Source organism: Lissotriton vulgaris, unplaced genomic scaffold, assembly GCF_964263255.1.
Source record: "Lissotriton vulgaris unplaced genomic scaffold, aLisVul1.2 SCAFFOLD_246, whole genome shotgun sequence".
NCBI classification, from domain to species: Eukaryota; Metazoa; Chordata; class Amphibia; order Caudata; family Salamandridae; genus Lissotriton; species Lissotriton vulgaris.
Window position 1 is genome coordinate 1724279 of NW_028249872.1, and position 17452 is coordinate 1741730.

The 17452-nt window shown below is 44.0% G+C and overlaps 1 protein-coding gene across 1 annotated transcript in view; it reads left to right on the forward strand.

The window, feature by feature from the left end:
* Positions 1-17452, forward strand: part of LOC147663464 (vomeronasal type-2 receptor 26-like) — a 473894-nt gene that overhangs the window by 85721 nt on the left and 370721 nt on the right. The gene's annotated exons all lie outside the window — the stretch shown is intronic.

The following is a 17452-nucleotide window of genomic DNA, read 5'->3' on the forward strand; positions in this document are numbered from 1 at the left end:
TGTAAAATACTTACAAATTTGCAGCTTCTGTAACACGTTTGTGTGAAATAATATGCAGTTTAGCAAAAATATGTTAATGGAGGAAATGGGTAGATGAAATTCGATTGGCTTTTATTATAAAATCTTAATGGAGTTGCTGCCAGATGATTTAGAGACCCGCCAGGATAAATGGTGGGAGCTTCTTAATGTTCCTGATATCGAGATAAATACATCTATTGTTTTGGCAAAAGAGGTTTTGATATCCGGCAGAATGAGGGCACAACATTATATGGCCCTTTATGACTTGTATTATTCACCAAAACAAGTATCAAAATGGAGTATAGGAGTAGGAGCAAAATGTAGCAGATGTGGCCTATTCGCGGCAGATGCATTACATATGATCTACTTGTGTCCAAAATTAACAGAGGTGTTAACTTTAATCCCAGGATTCTTGATAGAGATAATGGGCCCACTAATTGCTATTTCGGGTGAGATGGTAATGTTAAGAGTGGAGTCCAATACTCAAGGTAGACCTAGACAAATAGTATCATTTCTTTTTATTTGTATGGCAATCTTTTGTGCTTGCATCACGAGGGAATGGATCTCTCCAGATCTTCCGTCATTTTTTCCTGGAGAGCACAGCTCCTCGCTACATATAATGTAGAGGCTGCAATTTATAAGACTAATAATACCTGTAGAAGGACTAAAGGTCGTAAAATATGGGCTCCCATTATAGAATGGATATAATGTACATATACTCTGATTTATGTTGTCTTCCTTCTTTTTTGGCTATGTCTTTCTTTTTTCTTTTATTCTCCAGCTGATGTAATTTTAGTTCCTTGTATTTTGTCAAGAAAGGAGCCCGTTATATCCCTGTTTTTTCATGTTTGAATGAAAAAATTTAGATTTTACTGTATAACAACCTTCTTTGAAATTGTAACCTTATTTTGTTCTTTGATATTGTATTGTTTATGTCTCGAATGACTTGTTCCTTGCAGAAAATATTACAATTCTAAAAAAAAAAAAAAAGGACAGCATTATATTCAGCCTTGCTTTCCTTAAGGCAGCAACAATTGTACTGTATCCTCACATTCTGTTAACTGTGACAAAATAGCATTCATCAACCGCTCTGTCAACAACTATCTCCAATCTACACTGCGGACAGCTGGGTTCACAACTTGCATTGACCGATCTTTTTGTCAACACAATCTTCAATCTACACTGCACACAGCTGGGATCGAAACTTCAATTCAGCTTTCCTTCTACATTGAGGACAGCATTGTATTCTTCCTTGCTTTCTTAAGGCAGAGGCAATTATACTATGTCTTCAGATTCTGTTATCTATGACTAAATAGCATTCATCGATTTTCCTGTCAACAACTGCCTTCAATCCACACTGCGGACAGCCGGGTTTACAACTTGAATTCAGCCTTCCTTCTACATTAAGGACAGCAGTGCATTTAGCCTTGCTTTCCTTAAGGCACACACAATTATACTGTATCCTGAGATTCTATTATCAGTGACTAAATGGCATTCATCGACCTTTGTGTCAACACATGCCTTTAATCTACACTGCGGAAAGAAGGGTTCACAACTTCGACTCAGCTTTAGAACTAAAATTATCTTCAATATCTGTCCTTACAACAACCTTCAATATATTCTGCGGTCAGTAAAAATTAAAACTTCATAGCAAGAGCAGCACTACTACAGAAAACATTGAATTTATGCCTCGCTTTATTCAAGGTAGAGACTAATGGATTTTATGTCTTGCGATTTTATAAAAGAATGTCACAAAAAAGTATTCATCTATAACTGCTCACTACAGCTTTCAATCTACACTACGGACAGCTAAGTTTATAACTTCAATTCAGCTTTCCTTCTACATTAAGGACACCATTGTAATGAGCTTTACTTCCCTTAAGACAGACACAATTATACTGCGTCCTCGTGGAGAAGTGTGGCTCAATGATTAGAGTGGCAGACCCTGATGCAGAGGTCTAGCCCGGGACCAGGGTTCAATTCCCCGCCTCGGCGGGTCTTGGGCTCAAAATTCCATGGACCTGATAATTCTCACCTCGGTGCTTATTCCAATCAAAGAGTCCCATTCTGCAACTCTGGGCAATACCTTGCTTAATCTCCACAACGGCCCCCACAACGCTAAGGATGCCTGGCCTCCACCTTGGGGGTGCCCAGGAGTGGACGCCTCACAGGGAAAGCCAGGATGGGTTCCACAGCGGTATTCGTACAAGCGCCTTGAGACCCCTTGCGGGTGAGTAGTGTGCTATACAAGTATAATTGTACATTTACATACTCTTAACTTTCACAAAATAGCATTCATCAACCTTTGTGTCAACAACTGCCCTCAATCTACATTGCAGACAGCTCACTTCAAAACTTAACAAATCAGCTTTCCTTCTAGAATAAGAACAGCATTATATTCAGCCTTGCTTTCCTTAATGCAGAGACAATTTTACTGTGTCCTCAGACTCTGTTAACTAAGATAAAATAGCATTCATCGATCTTTGTGTCAACAACTGCTTTCAATCTACACTGGGGACAGCTGTATTCACAACTTCAATTCAGCTTTCCCTCTACATTAAGGACAGCATTGCAATCAGCCTTGTTTTCCTTAAGGCAGAGACAATTATACTGTGTCCTCCGATTCTCTTAACTGTGACAAAATAGCATTCATCGATCTTTGTGTCAACAACTGCCTTCAATCTACACTGCGAACAGCTGGGTTCACAACTTGCATTGACCGATCTTTCCGTCAACAACTACCTTCAATCTACACTGCGGACAGCTGTGTTCACAACTTCAATTCAGCTTTCCTTCTACATTAAGGACAGCATTACATTCAACATTGTTTCCTTAACGCAGATACAATTCTACTCTGTCCTAAGATTCTGTTAACTGTACAAAATACCATTCATCACTGTTTCTATCGATTAGTACCTTCAATCTACATTACAGACAGCAGGGCTCAGAACTTCAATTCAGTTTTCCATGTAAATTTCTCTGCACTATGTGGGCTGAGAAGTGCCTTCAATCAATTCTGTGCTCAGTAGAGTTCACAACTAGATACCAAGAGCGCCAGCACTACAAAAAACATTCAATACAATCTTGATTTACTTAAACACAGACAATATCCTCACATTTTCTTAAACTTTGAACACTAGGAAATTCAGTCTTTATTTATTTAATGCGGACAAAATTCAACTATATGTGTTTCACATTTTGTTTAAATAAGTGACAAAAACCATTTGTCTAAGTCTGTTAACAACTACCTTCAATCTACACTGCACAGGGAACATACAAGCTCACCGCCAAAGATACTACTTACTCAGCGCACCATAAATAATCACAAACAAGAGTGAACACTTTTATAACACAGTGAGATATACTGTCCCTTTTAAATGGAGTTGATGCAGAATTCAACCAACAAAAGACATTACTTCAATTACTGTACCTCCCCCCCGACCACACATCATCACAGGATACGTTCAAGCTCAGCGCCAAAGGTATTACTCACTCAGTGCACCACAAATCATCACCATGTGACCGTATTGAATGAGATGACTAATTTAGAAAAAAATACATCATTCTTTTTGAAGATATACTTCAACTTACTTCTGTGAATGGACAACCAATATGTATTAGAAAACTTGATTTTAAACATTTTGCTACCAATGCGTCCTGCTGGGACCACACATCATCGCACACTCCACAGAACTTTGTTGCTTTAGATGCACACTTGCTGCCTTTCTTGACTGTGGTTATCAATTATTATATGGCTGAGATACCCGCCACCCCCTCTCAACACAATCCCCAAGGATGGGAAACCGGAAACAGTTCTGAAGTCTTTGGAAGACGGGAGGGAGTAACCCCCCCGGCCGTATTTATTAAAATATGAAACAAAATTAAAACATTAAATAAACAGTTTCATATTATGTACAATTTCATTACCACATTGCGATGTTTGGCTAACCTTAACAGATTCTCTAATACAAAGGTTCTCCTAGCCGAACTAACATCCTGCAAAACATTTACTTGAAATTTTGAAATTGTACATCCTAACGTTTAAGGGCCAACGGCAAGGTCGTAACCGGTGTCAAGATCCCTAACCCAGAAATATCGCCCTCACTTGTGAGGGGCGGCCCAGAGGCGTACCTCAAGTGCAATTACCAATTTCCCTTGACTTGACGGGGGCCCAAATAAAACTCGACGCCACTTAGAGGTCGTACGAGGACTCGTGTGAGGTATCTAGAAGGTAGCGTAGACCCCCCCCCAAACCCCACACAACTTACCATATCTGCCGTCGCAGACGTCCTGGCCCCGGGAAATTCCCCAGGAGGGGGCTGTAACCCCTCCTACCCAGGAAGGGGCCTTGACCGCCTTTCCTCTTCTTTCGGCGACCCATCCTTAGAAGGGACCGCCTCCCCGATGAGGGGCCAATGGCCACCTCCCCCGAGCGCTCCCATCCGTGCTGGGTGACGCCCACTCATAGGGATCTTCCAATTAGTGCTCACCGATCATGACCTTACCGCCCGACCAAAATAAATACGACAATGCTAACTAAATGACTAAACTAAAAATACAGTAGCAACTATACTTTTATTAAAAGCGTGCTTACCAATAAACACTAAAGCAGAATTTCTTTATTTGCAAAACGTAACACAAATCGACATTCTTTATTACATACTCAAAAATCATCACGATAATACCACAACCTGTAAACGAAAATCAGAGTTATCCATCAACTTTATTCAAAACCACTTGCTGTCATCAGGGGCTGGTGGGTGGGTCAAAATTGGCTCTTCGTTCCGTCTCGAGCTCACGTGCAGCGAGGAGGTGCAGCTTCAGAGCACAGGAACAAGAGGATGCCTTCGGATCTTGCTTCTCCTTTTATCCGTCTTCAGGGCGGGCGTAAACCCGCCCCTGCCTGCCCCTAGGGCGTGGCCAGCCGCGTCCGTGTCTAGGCCAACCCACTCTAGGGCGGGAAAAGGCGCGCCCCGGCTACGCCGCTTCGGGCATACCAGCCGAGACTCACCTCCCGCCCAAGATGGCTTCCCGGGGGGATCGTGGTACTCTGCCATACGTTCGGGGGGACCGAGTGGTCGCCCCTTTCCATATGGCTGAGATACCCGCCACCCCCTCTCAACACAATCCCCAAGGATGGGAAACCGGAAACAGTTCTGAAGTCTTTGGAAGACGGGAGGGAGTAACCCCCCCGGCCGTATTTATTAAAATATGAAACAAAATTAAAACATTAAATAAACAGTTTCATATTATGTACAATTTCATTACCACATTGCGATGTTTGGCTAACCTTAACAGATTCTCTAATACAAAGGTTCTCCTAGCCGAACTAACATCCTGCAAAACATTTACTTGAAATTTTGAAATTGTACATCCTAACGTTTAAGGGCCAACGGCAAGGTCGTAACCGGTGTCAAGATCCCTAACCCAGAAATATCGCCCTCACTTGTGAGGGGCGGCCCAGAGGCGTACCTCAAGTGCAATTACCAATTTCCCTTGACTTGACGGGGGCCCCAATAAAACTCGACGCCACTTAGAGGTCGTACGAGGACTCGTGTGAGGTATCTAGAAGGTAGCGTAGACCCCCCCCCAAACCCCACACAACTTACCATATCTGCCGTCGCAGACGTCCTGGCCCCGGGAAATTCCCCAGGAGGGGGCTGTAACCCCTCCTACCCAGGAAGGGGCCTTGACCGCCTTTCCTCTTCTTTCGGCGACCCATCCTTAGAAGGGACCGCCTCCCCGATGAGGGGCCAATGGCCACCTCCCCCGAGCGCTCCCATCCGTGCTGGGTGACGCCCACTCATAGGGATCTTCCAATTAGTGCTCACCGATCATGACCTTACCGCCACAGGCCGGATAGTTGACCGGCTATCCGGACCCCCCACAACACTCCTACCTAAAGGTCATGGTGTAACGTTTTTAGCCATGCTACGAAGTCTCCTATGAGTAACTCATTCCCCACCCGAGACAAATGCACTCCATCCCCCAAATACATACTGTCATCATTAATACACCCATGTGAAATAGCATGCAGTGTCTTGGAACGGAACAACCTACTCACTTTGTTATTAAGCTTCCTAACAGAATGATTTAAAGCAGGAACTGAAATAGCCCCCCGCCACACTTTTCGTGGGATCATATGGGACCACGCAATTGTACACCCTGGAACTCTCCTCGCTAACCAACTTACAGTGGAAAGCATCGCCTCAAGAAGAAGTCGTCTACCAGTGGTGACCAAATCATTACCCCCAAGATGTACTATCACTACAGACGGCGGTGACCTCGTCCGCCCTAGCAAACCCTCAAAAAATGATTGAAACTGGTCAATACAGAGACCGCCTCTTCCGTAGAAGGACACACTGTACCCGTATTCCCCAGCTACGTGAATCATATCACCTGCCTTGAATACGTCTGCGGCACGTCTCACGTATGAGTGGCCCACAACCCACACCTCCTTTTTCATAGCCGGTGATGTCTGACCGCTGGCCCGGTGTAGGGTCGACTGCAAAGTCCGCCCCGCCTCGTAGGCTTGCGCAACTGAAAACCAAACAAAAACAAGAAGCGTGAGTACATTGCTACAGCTTCACAACATGTGCAACCGCACATACCTTTTATAACAATTGGAGGACCAACGCCCCACCCGTTTAACTTGTTCAACATCCAGACCCCTGGCTGTAGCTTCTGTAGCAGCCCCTATCCGAAAGGAATGGGTCCCAAACTCGCCCGGGTTCAAGCCTGCAGCGGCAATCGACATCGCAAGCACCCGCTGAAACTGAAACTTTGTCAGTGGGGTGGCGTCAGCGTGTCTCAACAAGGTCCCCCCCCATGATGCCACCCTTCGTGCTAAATAATCTTCTAGACACCTTACCGGGCACATGGGGGACCCGGGAATCCTGCGTATGATTACGCAGTCACCCTTCCCACTTTGATCGGTCTTGGACCTGACAAATGAGACCGTCATCGTCTCCCCTCTGATCTGGACGTGCTCCTGGCACAATCCTCCTGTCACATCCTGCTTGTTCCTCACCACTAATTCGCTTACCCGCATAGCCCCATGGAATGCCAGCGTAAAAGCGGCTCGGAATAACACTGTCTCAAACTGAGATGAACACGTAGCAGGGAGTCTGTATAATAACTGGGCCAGCCTATCCAAACCTATCGGGCGCCTCTCATCTACTCTGCGACCCTCCAGGCGTTGCCACCCCCGTAGCGCTTTCTGTACAACCAAAGACGCTGTCGGGTCATGGATCCCGTGAGCCCTGGCAACAAAGGAAATGGCAGCCCGATGCCTCTGAGCCGTGGCCACCGATTTCCCGACCCGATGTAAGGACATCAGAAAATCCACCACCCACTCTTCCTGGCCCCAAAGCTCCTCCCTATCAGTCCCCAAAAAGGCCAAATAGGACCGGAACGCCCCTTCATATGCCTTCCTCGTCCTGGGTGCTAAACTCTCTCCCACGAGGTTACGAAGTTCGGGGCACCGAGAGACCAGAGAGCTTCGGGAAAGGGTGCCGGCTCCGGGTCCGCTGTGGGAAGGAAACCCCAGAAAGCCTGCATACGAAAACGAGACAGTGCATCAGCCGCCTGGTTCATTACCCCTGGGACATGTCTTGCTCTGAATAGCACATTCAATTGCATACAAAGTAAAACAATTTCCTTGAGCAGTCTCAAAATCCATTTGCATCGTGCTGCCTGACTATTGATACACTCGACCACGGTCATATTGTCAGACCAAAATACCACAGAGTGATCTTTGAACCCTTCGGGCCAAGTTCTCAGGGCCACTAAAATGGGAAAAAGTTCCAGGAAAGCAATGTTACTTGTCAGTCCACTGTCATGCCACCATGTCGGCCACGTTTGTGCAGACCATCTTGTGCCGAATATGGCACCGAAACCTATGCTCCCTGCCGAATCTGTCCACAGCCCCAGCTCCTCAGAGGACACGGCTGGTTTGTTCCAGACGACTCGACCATTGAAATCCGCCAGAAATGCTAACCAAATGCGCATGTCCTGGCGGACCTCTGCCGAGAGCCTTGTGCGATGATGGCACTCCTTCAGGCCGACCATGGCTTGAGCGATCGAACGGGAACAGGGGCGGGCCATTGGTATAACCCTCAGGGCAAAATTCAACTGGCCAACTAACTGTTGTAATTGATGCAGCTTAACCTTAGGTCCCCTTATACACATCTGCAGGGATGTCCTGAACTTTGACACTTTGTCAGCTGGTAAACGAAAACAACCTTCTGCGGAGTCTAACTCGATCCCCAGAAACTCGAGGCAAGTGGAAGGCCCCACAGTCTTACCTGGTGCCAATGGCACGCCAAACTGATTCATCAAGACACAAAACTGTGCCAAAGCCTGCCCACATTCCGGGTCCCCGGCTGCCCCCAGAAACAAAAATTCATCAAGGTAATGCATCACATTTTGGAAACCCGTCTTCCTTGTGAAGACCCATTGTAGAAAACTACTGAATTTTTCGAAATAGGCACAAGATATGGAGCACCCCATCGGCATACACCTATCCATGTAATAACGACCCTGGAACATGAAACCTAAGAGACGCTGATCGTCTGGATGTACCGGGAGCAACCGGAACGCTGACTCGATATCAGATTTTGCCATCAGCGCCCCGGGCCCCAGGCGATTCAAAATGGCTACGGCCTCATCGAAGGATGCGTACCGCACCGAACACACTCCCGGGTCTATCGCTTCGTTTACGGAAAGACCACGTGGGGCTGATAAATTATGTATCAGCCGAAACTCACCCGGGTCCTTCTTTGGGACCACACCTAAAGGGGAACAAACAAAATTAGGAACCGGTGGTACACTAAACGGACCGGCGACTCGACCTCGAGTAACCTCCTTCCTGATCTTATCCTGTACCACAGTCGTATGCTCAAAGACCGATAGCTGATTTTTACATTTCGTTGCACCATGAAAGTACCCCACTGGGATGCGGAAACCATAAGAAAACCCGTTCCGCAACATCCAGCAGAAGTACGATCCGGGTATTCACTGAGCCAAGGAATCATTGCCAAGGTATCAATCGGGGTAGGTAAAGGCGCCCCTCGGACTATGTTAGACCTGTTTGGCGCCTCCTCTACCCCCGTTATCACCCGTTTTGGCTCTGCACGTGGACTCAGGATGGGATGATTGCCCACACCCACTACATTCGTGTCTAAATTTGCATGATCCCTGGGGCCTAGTACATTTACCCCTGTTGAAGTTCCAACAAACCCCCCTTTTTCCTGTGTTACCGGCAGGCTTCGAGTAATTTTCTGTACCCGCACCTGACCGAAAGGGCGTCCCCGCATACTGGCGGGAAGATTCGCCAACGATACTCCCCACTAATGGCAATTTTAACATACCAGTCTCCTTCATTTTGGACCATGACACAGAATCATAACAATCCCATGTTAAGTTTTTATCATGTTCTTTAGCTTTTCTAAACAGGTTATCATAGCAGAACCAATGATTACCCTCATGTGATACCGAGTACCCCATGATTCGTGACTGATAAATCGGCAATTCGGGTAACAGATCGGGCCTTCGCTCCCCCAAGATCGATGTAAAAACCCCCCACGCTTGGCCCCAATTGCCAATGTTTTCATTTACCTTAAAGGCGGCCATTTTTGCGCGCCAAACACTCGGATGCATGAGCTCCTTCTGGCCCTTGACATGCTCCATCTCATAGTGATCAGTAAGCAACGAGAATATGTTTACGTACTCCCCTGCCCATATCTTTTCCTTAATAGCCAAAGGAACATGCTGACCCAATTTTTCCCTACGAGAGGGTGCCGACTCATCCCTCGCAATCGGCAATGGCCGCTTACCTGCACCGGACGTTGTCTCTGCTACTGAACCCGTCCCCTGTGGCTTCTCTACTGCTGCAGCCGGCGTGGACACCTTCGCTGCTTCCCGTGACTCACGCAGTTGCTTCATTAGCTCCTGCGCGTCGACAGCCGTGGCGCCCTCGCTACCTTTTCCCAACCACGCTGCCAATTGTGCTGCCAGCTCGGGCGGCATATCTTCCTCGGACACGGGGGTGACCACAACGGGAATCGGATTCCCTTCCTTTGGCACGGGAGTTGGTGCCTCGAGCGGGGCACTGGGACCCGGGATGTCCTCTCCCGCTGCTCCCCTCCTGGGCCTCTTGTTTTTCCCTCCCGGGGCTGCTCCCGCCAAAGGACGTTTCGGTCCCCCTTCCTCGTTCTTATCCATTCGCCTCTTTAGTTCGGTCATCTCCTTCATGAGAACGCGCAGCATCTGTTCAGTAGTCATGCGCTTTCCAGCCTTCTTCGGCATTTTCCAACAGAGTATCTGCAAAACAAACAAGAACGATTACAACGCTCAAAATTGGCTCTTCGTTCCGTCTCGAGCTCACGTGCAGCGAGGAGGTGCAGCTTCAGAGCACAGGAACAAGAGGATGCCTTCGGATCTTGCTTCTCCTTTTATCCGTCTTCAGGGCGGGCGTAAACCCGCCCCTGCCTGCCCCTAGGGCGTGGCCAGCCGCGTCCGTGTCTAGGCCAACCCACTCTAGGGCGGGAAAAGGCGCGCCCCGGCTACGCCGCTTCGGGCATACCAGCCGAGACTCACCTCCCGCCCAAGATGGCTTCCCGGGGGGATCGTGGTACTCTGCCATACGTTCGGGGGGACCGAGTGGTCGCCCCTTTCCATTCTTGTAATACACTTTAAAAGTACAGACCCTTTATTGAGACTTCTTGATAACTACTTCCTGGAATAGCCGTGGGTAATTTCCACACTTGCATCCTTTCTTCCAGCGCACAGTCTGTGTAATGTGCTGGGAATCCAATGATCTACTTCCCTGCTAACACAGTGGTTACTTTGCCCATCTGTACCCTTTCTTACTTTTTACCTTATTCATCTTCCATTCAATAAACACATCATCCACACATACACACACTTACTTGTTGCCTTTTTTGGCTGAAGTTATCAATTACTCTTCAATTTCATATTCTGAATCAAAGTCAAGAACCTTTAACAAGCGTTTTTAATGTACATACCACCCCGGCAGAAGACAGTTGAAACGTTTACACTTGCTGCCTTTCTTCGCAGGAGTTATCAATTGTTCTTTAATTTCATATTCTGATTCAAAGTCAAGACCCTTTACCAAGCCTTTTTGTGGCACCTACTACCTCTCCTAAAGGCTGTAGGTAATTTCCACACTTGCAGCCTTTCTTACTTTTTACATTATTCATCTTCCAACCAATCAACACATCATCTAAACATACACATACCTACAGGCTGCCTTTCTTGGCCGTAGTTATTAACTATTGTTCTATATCATATTCGTATTCAACGTGCAAGCCCTTTATCGAGCCTTTTTTGTTGTAGCTACACCCCCGGCCGAAAGCAGTACAAAATGTGCACAATGGCTGCCTTTCTTGGCTGTGGTTATCAATTCTTCTCGTAATACAAATTGAAAGTGCAGACCCTTTATTGAGCCATCTTGGTAACTACTGCCGATGAATGACAGTGCATAATTTGCACACTTATGTCCTTTATTGCGCCCTTTCTACCGCACAGTGTATGTAATTTAAACAGTTGCTTCCCTCCTTAGATTTACTTAGAGTTTCTCAGGGTCCCACACGGAATCCAACTCACAGTCTATAATGGCCTGAAAAACAAAACACCCACTTCTTTTACAAGGCAGTGCATAGTTTCAACGTCTGCTGCCTTTCTTAATTTTCACCTTTTTCATCTTCCATTCAATTAACACATCATCCAAAAATATACACACCTACTTGCTGCCTTTTTTGACTTTGACTGGAGTTATTAATTATTCCTGAATTTCATATTTTGATTCAAAGTCAATGCCTTTTATAAAGCCTTTTTATTATAGCTACTACCTCAGCTAAATACAACACAACTGTGATAGTTTCTCAAATAAAAACACTATCCACTTTATAACATTCTCTGATTTTTATACTGAAATTAGGAAGAAGACTTTATTCCACTTTTGAGGGGCAAGGGCTTTCTTCAGGTTTGACCAGCACTAATGTACCTTCAATTGTTAGACAATACCTGGAACATTTTTAACATTGCTCATTTTCTTATTGCTGCTGTTCGCCTTAGGAAACAAAGATTCCCACTGATGATTGAACTGTGTATTCCTCCTACATTTTTAAATACCATGAATTTCTTTTAATTTATATATCTTTCTAGTTTTATATCATTTATATATATCTGTGTACTAATGATCTACAGTTTTATATCGCCTATATGTATTGAATTGTCTCGTGTTTTATATTTTTTTATTTATTTATTTATTTTTTATTAATCAAATAAAGTGGTTTGAAGACTGAAGAATATAACCTCTAATACCTGAATGGAGCTTCTAAAATAATTTCATCATGTAATTCATGTTTCTCATTAGCAATTTCAAAACTCATGTCATCATACTCGATGTCATCTAATGCTTCTGCAAAATCAGCATCTAAAGTTTAGTCTAGGAAATCACAGCTGATATCTACAGCATTTATATCTTCCTCCTAATAAAAATTATGTTTAGCTCTTCTATGACACTGTTACTAACTTCAAAACCGCCTTCCAAATTGTTTTATTGATTTTCCGTACTGAATTTCTTGTGTTGTAGGTCCTTGTACAAAAATATAAACCCATAATTGTATGTTCACTGTAATATCAGCATATGTGGTGATTCATATGAAATATCTTAAAAATATATCTTACAATTAAAGCAACATAATTTTCTACATGAGTGTATATTATTTTCAACATATTCTAAAATTAAATACAATTAATACAGTGTCACTCTGCATTGTGTCAAGTGCTTTATTTATTTATTTATACTACCTACTGTTTTGCAAACATTAAAATAATGCCAACAGCACTGCCTTACTTAGGCTCACCCCATTACGTTCTCAATTAGGGTTGAGGGAGGCAAAGGAAAGGAGTAAACTACATGTCTACAGATGTACTCCTATATTTAGAACACTGGATGAAGCACTGAATAAATAAAGTTAGATACAAAAGAACATACACAAAAAAAGGCTGCATAAAAGATACACAAAGGAAAGCAACACAAATAGGTCACCGAATCTTGAACACAAACTAGTAAGTCACCAAAAGAACAAAAAGGCTAAGAACACTGCAATGGACGCTACGCTGTGGAACTCATTGTGAAGAAAGGTAGAAACATACTGTAAATAAAGCGGAATTCAAATAAAGAAAAAGTAAAAAAGATACATGGATGACAAATTCACTGGGGTAATAGTTTTCTCAGAGAGAGCAGCTTACATGCTGCTCTCTCTAACGAAAAACCATCTTCCTTCCTACTTGAAAGAGACAGCAGTTTAACTTGCTCTTTCAAATAGTAAACCAGTTTGCTGTGCTAAAGTGGGAGCCGCGGCACGCCTGCCCTACCATAGCAAACAGCAGTGTCTCGGGGATAACCACCCCGACACACTGCAAGAGCCGGCCCTGGGAAATAATGGTGCCCAGGGCCATCAAGGGTTCCAGTAAGAAGGCTGCGCGACCCCCTCCCAACATTAAAAAGTCCTGAGAAGTGGAAGTCCCCGGAGCTGGGAAATCCGTGCCATCACGGACCCCCCTATTTAAAATATTACTGCCCCAGGAAGGTGGCGGTCCCCAAAGAATGTTGGAGAGCCGTGAGCCCCCCTCATACTTCAAAATAAACGCAGGCTGCCAACACTTCCTGGTTTGGAGTGCTGACAGACAGTTGACAACCAATCAGCATGCAGCTCGTGCTCGTAATTGTACAGATTTCCGTACGCACATGTCGCAATTTTTCTTTAAAAAAAAAATATATATATATATATATTCCACTTATATCGCTCGACGCTGCTGCATCCCAGTTCTGCTACTCCAACTGGACTCAGAACGATCAAGTCAGACCCAGCTCTGTGCAAAAAAGGTGTTTTATTCCATCAAACGTTTAACACCCAAGCAGTCCTGCATGACGCGTTTCGCATCTAGCCAGAGGCTTGATCACATGATACGTTAATGGAAATAAAAGAGGGTATTTATTGCTTCCGTGAACTCCACAGAGGCGGAACCTGATGAAAACGATCCGCCCACATTAACTCATTATTGTCTCTCATTTTGTACATGGTAAAACTTTGGTGTTTTCTTTTTAAATAAAGGGCACAGTGCCCTATTTTTTCCCATTTCTAATGATACAAAAGAGTATATATACAATCCATTCAACCTTCTATATACAGTAGAAAAATAGTTTTTTGCACATATAGCTAAAATTCAGGTTTTGAGGAGAAATATATTTAATACTTCATAAATATCTAAAATTCAAGATATATACATCTTATTTACAATAAAAGACACAGTGTCTAATTAAATAATCCTCTTTAACTTTCATTCTAGCTGCATTTATATTGTGTAAACTAAAGCAATTTTAGTATAGATTATTACCGAAACTTATTTCTTATGTATTTCATAAGCCAATCTTATAAGCAGAAGTTTGTATAGAGGAAATGTCAATATATAATTAGAAAACACCATTTCAAATTTCAAAAACGAGTACATTCAAGCCGTATAAAACAACTTCAAATATCTTAATTCATATTAGCTAAAGTACCATATTTCATCGTGACCCCAGAAAAAAGAAAGACCTAAGTGCATATTGTGCAAATTATAGAACAGTGTCATTCAATTATTTTACTTTCTTTTTGTTACATGTATTTTTGAAAACAGATTTTTACTCATTTTCAAATTTCATGGAGTGGGAGGAAGTTAATTCAGTTATTACTTCTACTCAATGCAGCATTTTGAACGCACCAACCTAGATGTAAAACGGTTGTAAGTCCCACAATTTAAGACACATCAATTAGCATATGGAAATCTCAGTTGGATTATCACTTGAAATCTGATATCTCCGATTTTTAATTCTCTGATAGACCATAATATTTCTTATTCAAGATACCTATAAGCATGTGTACAAATCTTCACTTGCATTTAGGCCCCGTGGGGCCTTACTGTCAAGTTCGATTATATATCTGGTTTCCAACAAACGGAGTTAGGCATCCCTGTCACCTCCTCTTTTCAGAGGCATAACACAGTCAATTGCAAAATATAAGAGGCCAGATGGATCACTTTTGTGTGCACTTTCAAAGTGACTTGCCACGGGATACGATTGGTCTTTACCCACTATTGCTCTAATGTGCTGCAGTACCCTTTTGTGTACCGGCAAGCGAGTGCTGCCTACATATCGTAACTCACACGGGCACTGCAGCACATAGACTGCAAAATCAGTTCTGCATGACATGAGTTTTTTGATTAGTACAGGTTTGCTGTTAAAAAGCACTGTATATTGAGTTTTACTACACCCATTTTTGCAGGCTTTACATACAGCACATTTTTTAAAACCACCTCCGAGGGCCCCCCAGGTATCTGAAATAGGTTTTTCTAAAAAATTGCTCACTAGTCTATCAGACATAGATACAGACTTTCTGAACGTGATGTTTGGTTTTCTCACTACGAACTCACCAATAACAGGGTCCCCTGTTATTAAGTTCCAGTTTTTATAGAAGATTTGCCAAATCTCCTTATGCTGTTTACTAAAAGTTGTGATAACTCTGGGTGTAATCACTGTTTCTTTGGATAACCCCTCTTTGGATTTCTCCTTAGCAGTTAAAGCCTCTTCTCTAGATATTGTTAGAGACCTATTAAATGCTCGTTGTATCGTTTTAACTGAGTAGCCTTGAACCAAGAAACGTTCTTTGCTTTCCTCCAGTATTTTGTGGCACTCAGACGACGAGCTGCATATCCGCCTAATTCGCAGCATTTCCCCAAAGGGTATACTGTTTATTAGGTGATAAGGATGCTGGCTAGAGGCATGTAATACCGTATTTCCGGCTATGGCTTTCCTATGCATTCTAGTGGCTAACCCATTATCTGCAACATAGACCTCAGTATCCAGAAACACCACTGACTTGTCATCTATGTATGAGGTGAACTGCAGATTTAAACTGTTCTTGTTAAGTTCCCCAACAAATTCTTGCGCTTCTGTCATTGATCCTCGCCAAATTAAGAACAAATCATCTATGTATCGTAGATACAATGGTACATGTTCCTGCATTGTACCCATATATACATATAGCCTAAACATCCATGTACGACCCCCTGAGCAAGCCTATAGGGTCAGAATGTTTCTACCCTGCCCCCTTTCCTTATCTTTCAACTTTGTTTTACTGTTTTCTTTTTTTTTTTTTTTTGTGTCCTCATTAGCCATAAAGTCGATCCAACTATGCTCTTAGCCTCTCAGACACGAGGACCGTCCCCCCCATAGCACCAAGGAGCCCAATGCTGAGCCCCAGGTGCCCAGAGAGCCGGCCCCCATGCTTCCAGCAGAGCTTGAATAGACGTACTCCCTTCAGACCAGTTCGGCCAGATGTCCAGTTGCTGTACGATACCACCCTTTTGGACAGAGAGATTTTAGGCCTAATCATCGGACCCGGGGAGAAAAAAAAAAAACCAAAAAAAAAAAACCGCGGGTAGGCTAACTATCCCTCCTCCAATCGATCAAAAGGTGCCAAAATGTAAGAGATCGAGGGCTGCATGTTCTCATTAAGTCCAGCTTTGAGGTTGCGTATAATGAAGACAGCCACTCTGCATGCGTTGGGGGATTTATGTTAATCCAGTTTTTACAGATCTCTCTTCTAGCCAGTAAGATGGCATAAAACAGAAAATCTCTCTCTGATCCCTTGATGTTATGATTTAATCCGAAGATGACCAAAGACCATGACCACGGGATAGTGACACTAAGAATAGATTCGAGTGTTGTTCTAACTTCATGCCAAAAGGTGGCAATACTCGGACAGTCACAGAACATATGCAGGTCTGACGCTGCCGGTAAGGAACATTTACTACAGCACTTCCCTGTTTGGAATTTCGACAACCGTTTAGGAGAGTAATATGCTCTATGAAGTGTGAAGAAATGATTGCGCCTCAGCCATGCTGGCTTGACGATTTTATAGAGGAGGATAAAAGATTCCTCCCAAATATCTCCCCTATCTGGTTCTCCCTCAGCACCCCAAAGTTTTTCCGGGAGGTTAAAGTCTCGCTCTCCATCCTCTATAATATGCCAATAGAAGAGCGCAACTTCTTTTTTCCCCGCCGGTCTTTCCACTAGGATATTCTCGAGAGGGCTCTCCTGTCCCATCATTCCTTTCTTCTTAATTTGAGTTCGAATCCAACTTCCTATTTGTAGATATACTATCCAGGAGAGTGGTGATGTTACTTTAAGCTTGAAGATATCCCAGCCCAAGATTGTTCCTTCCATCAGCAGATCCCCCCACTTTGTGATCCCTGCGTCCAGCAGGATTCTTTTGACTGTGTTGGCTTCCTGTGGTGCTAGTCCAGGTAGGTCCCAAATTGGGGCGTGTTCGGATAAGTGTCCTATCCCGATCTTAGATTT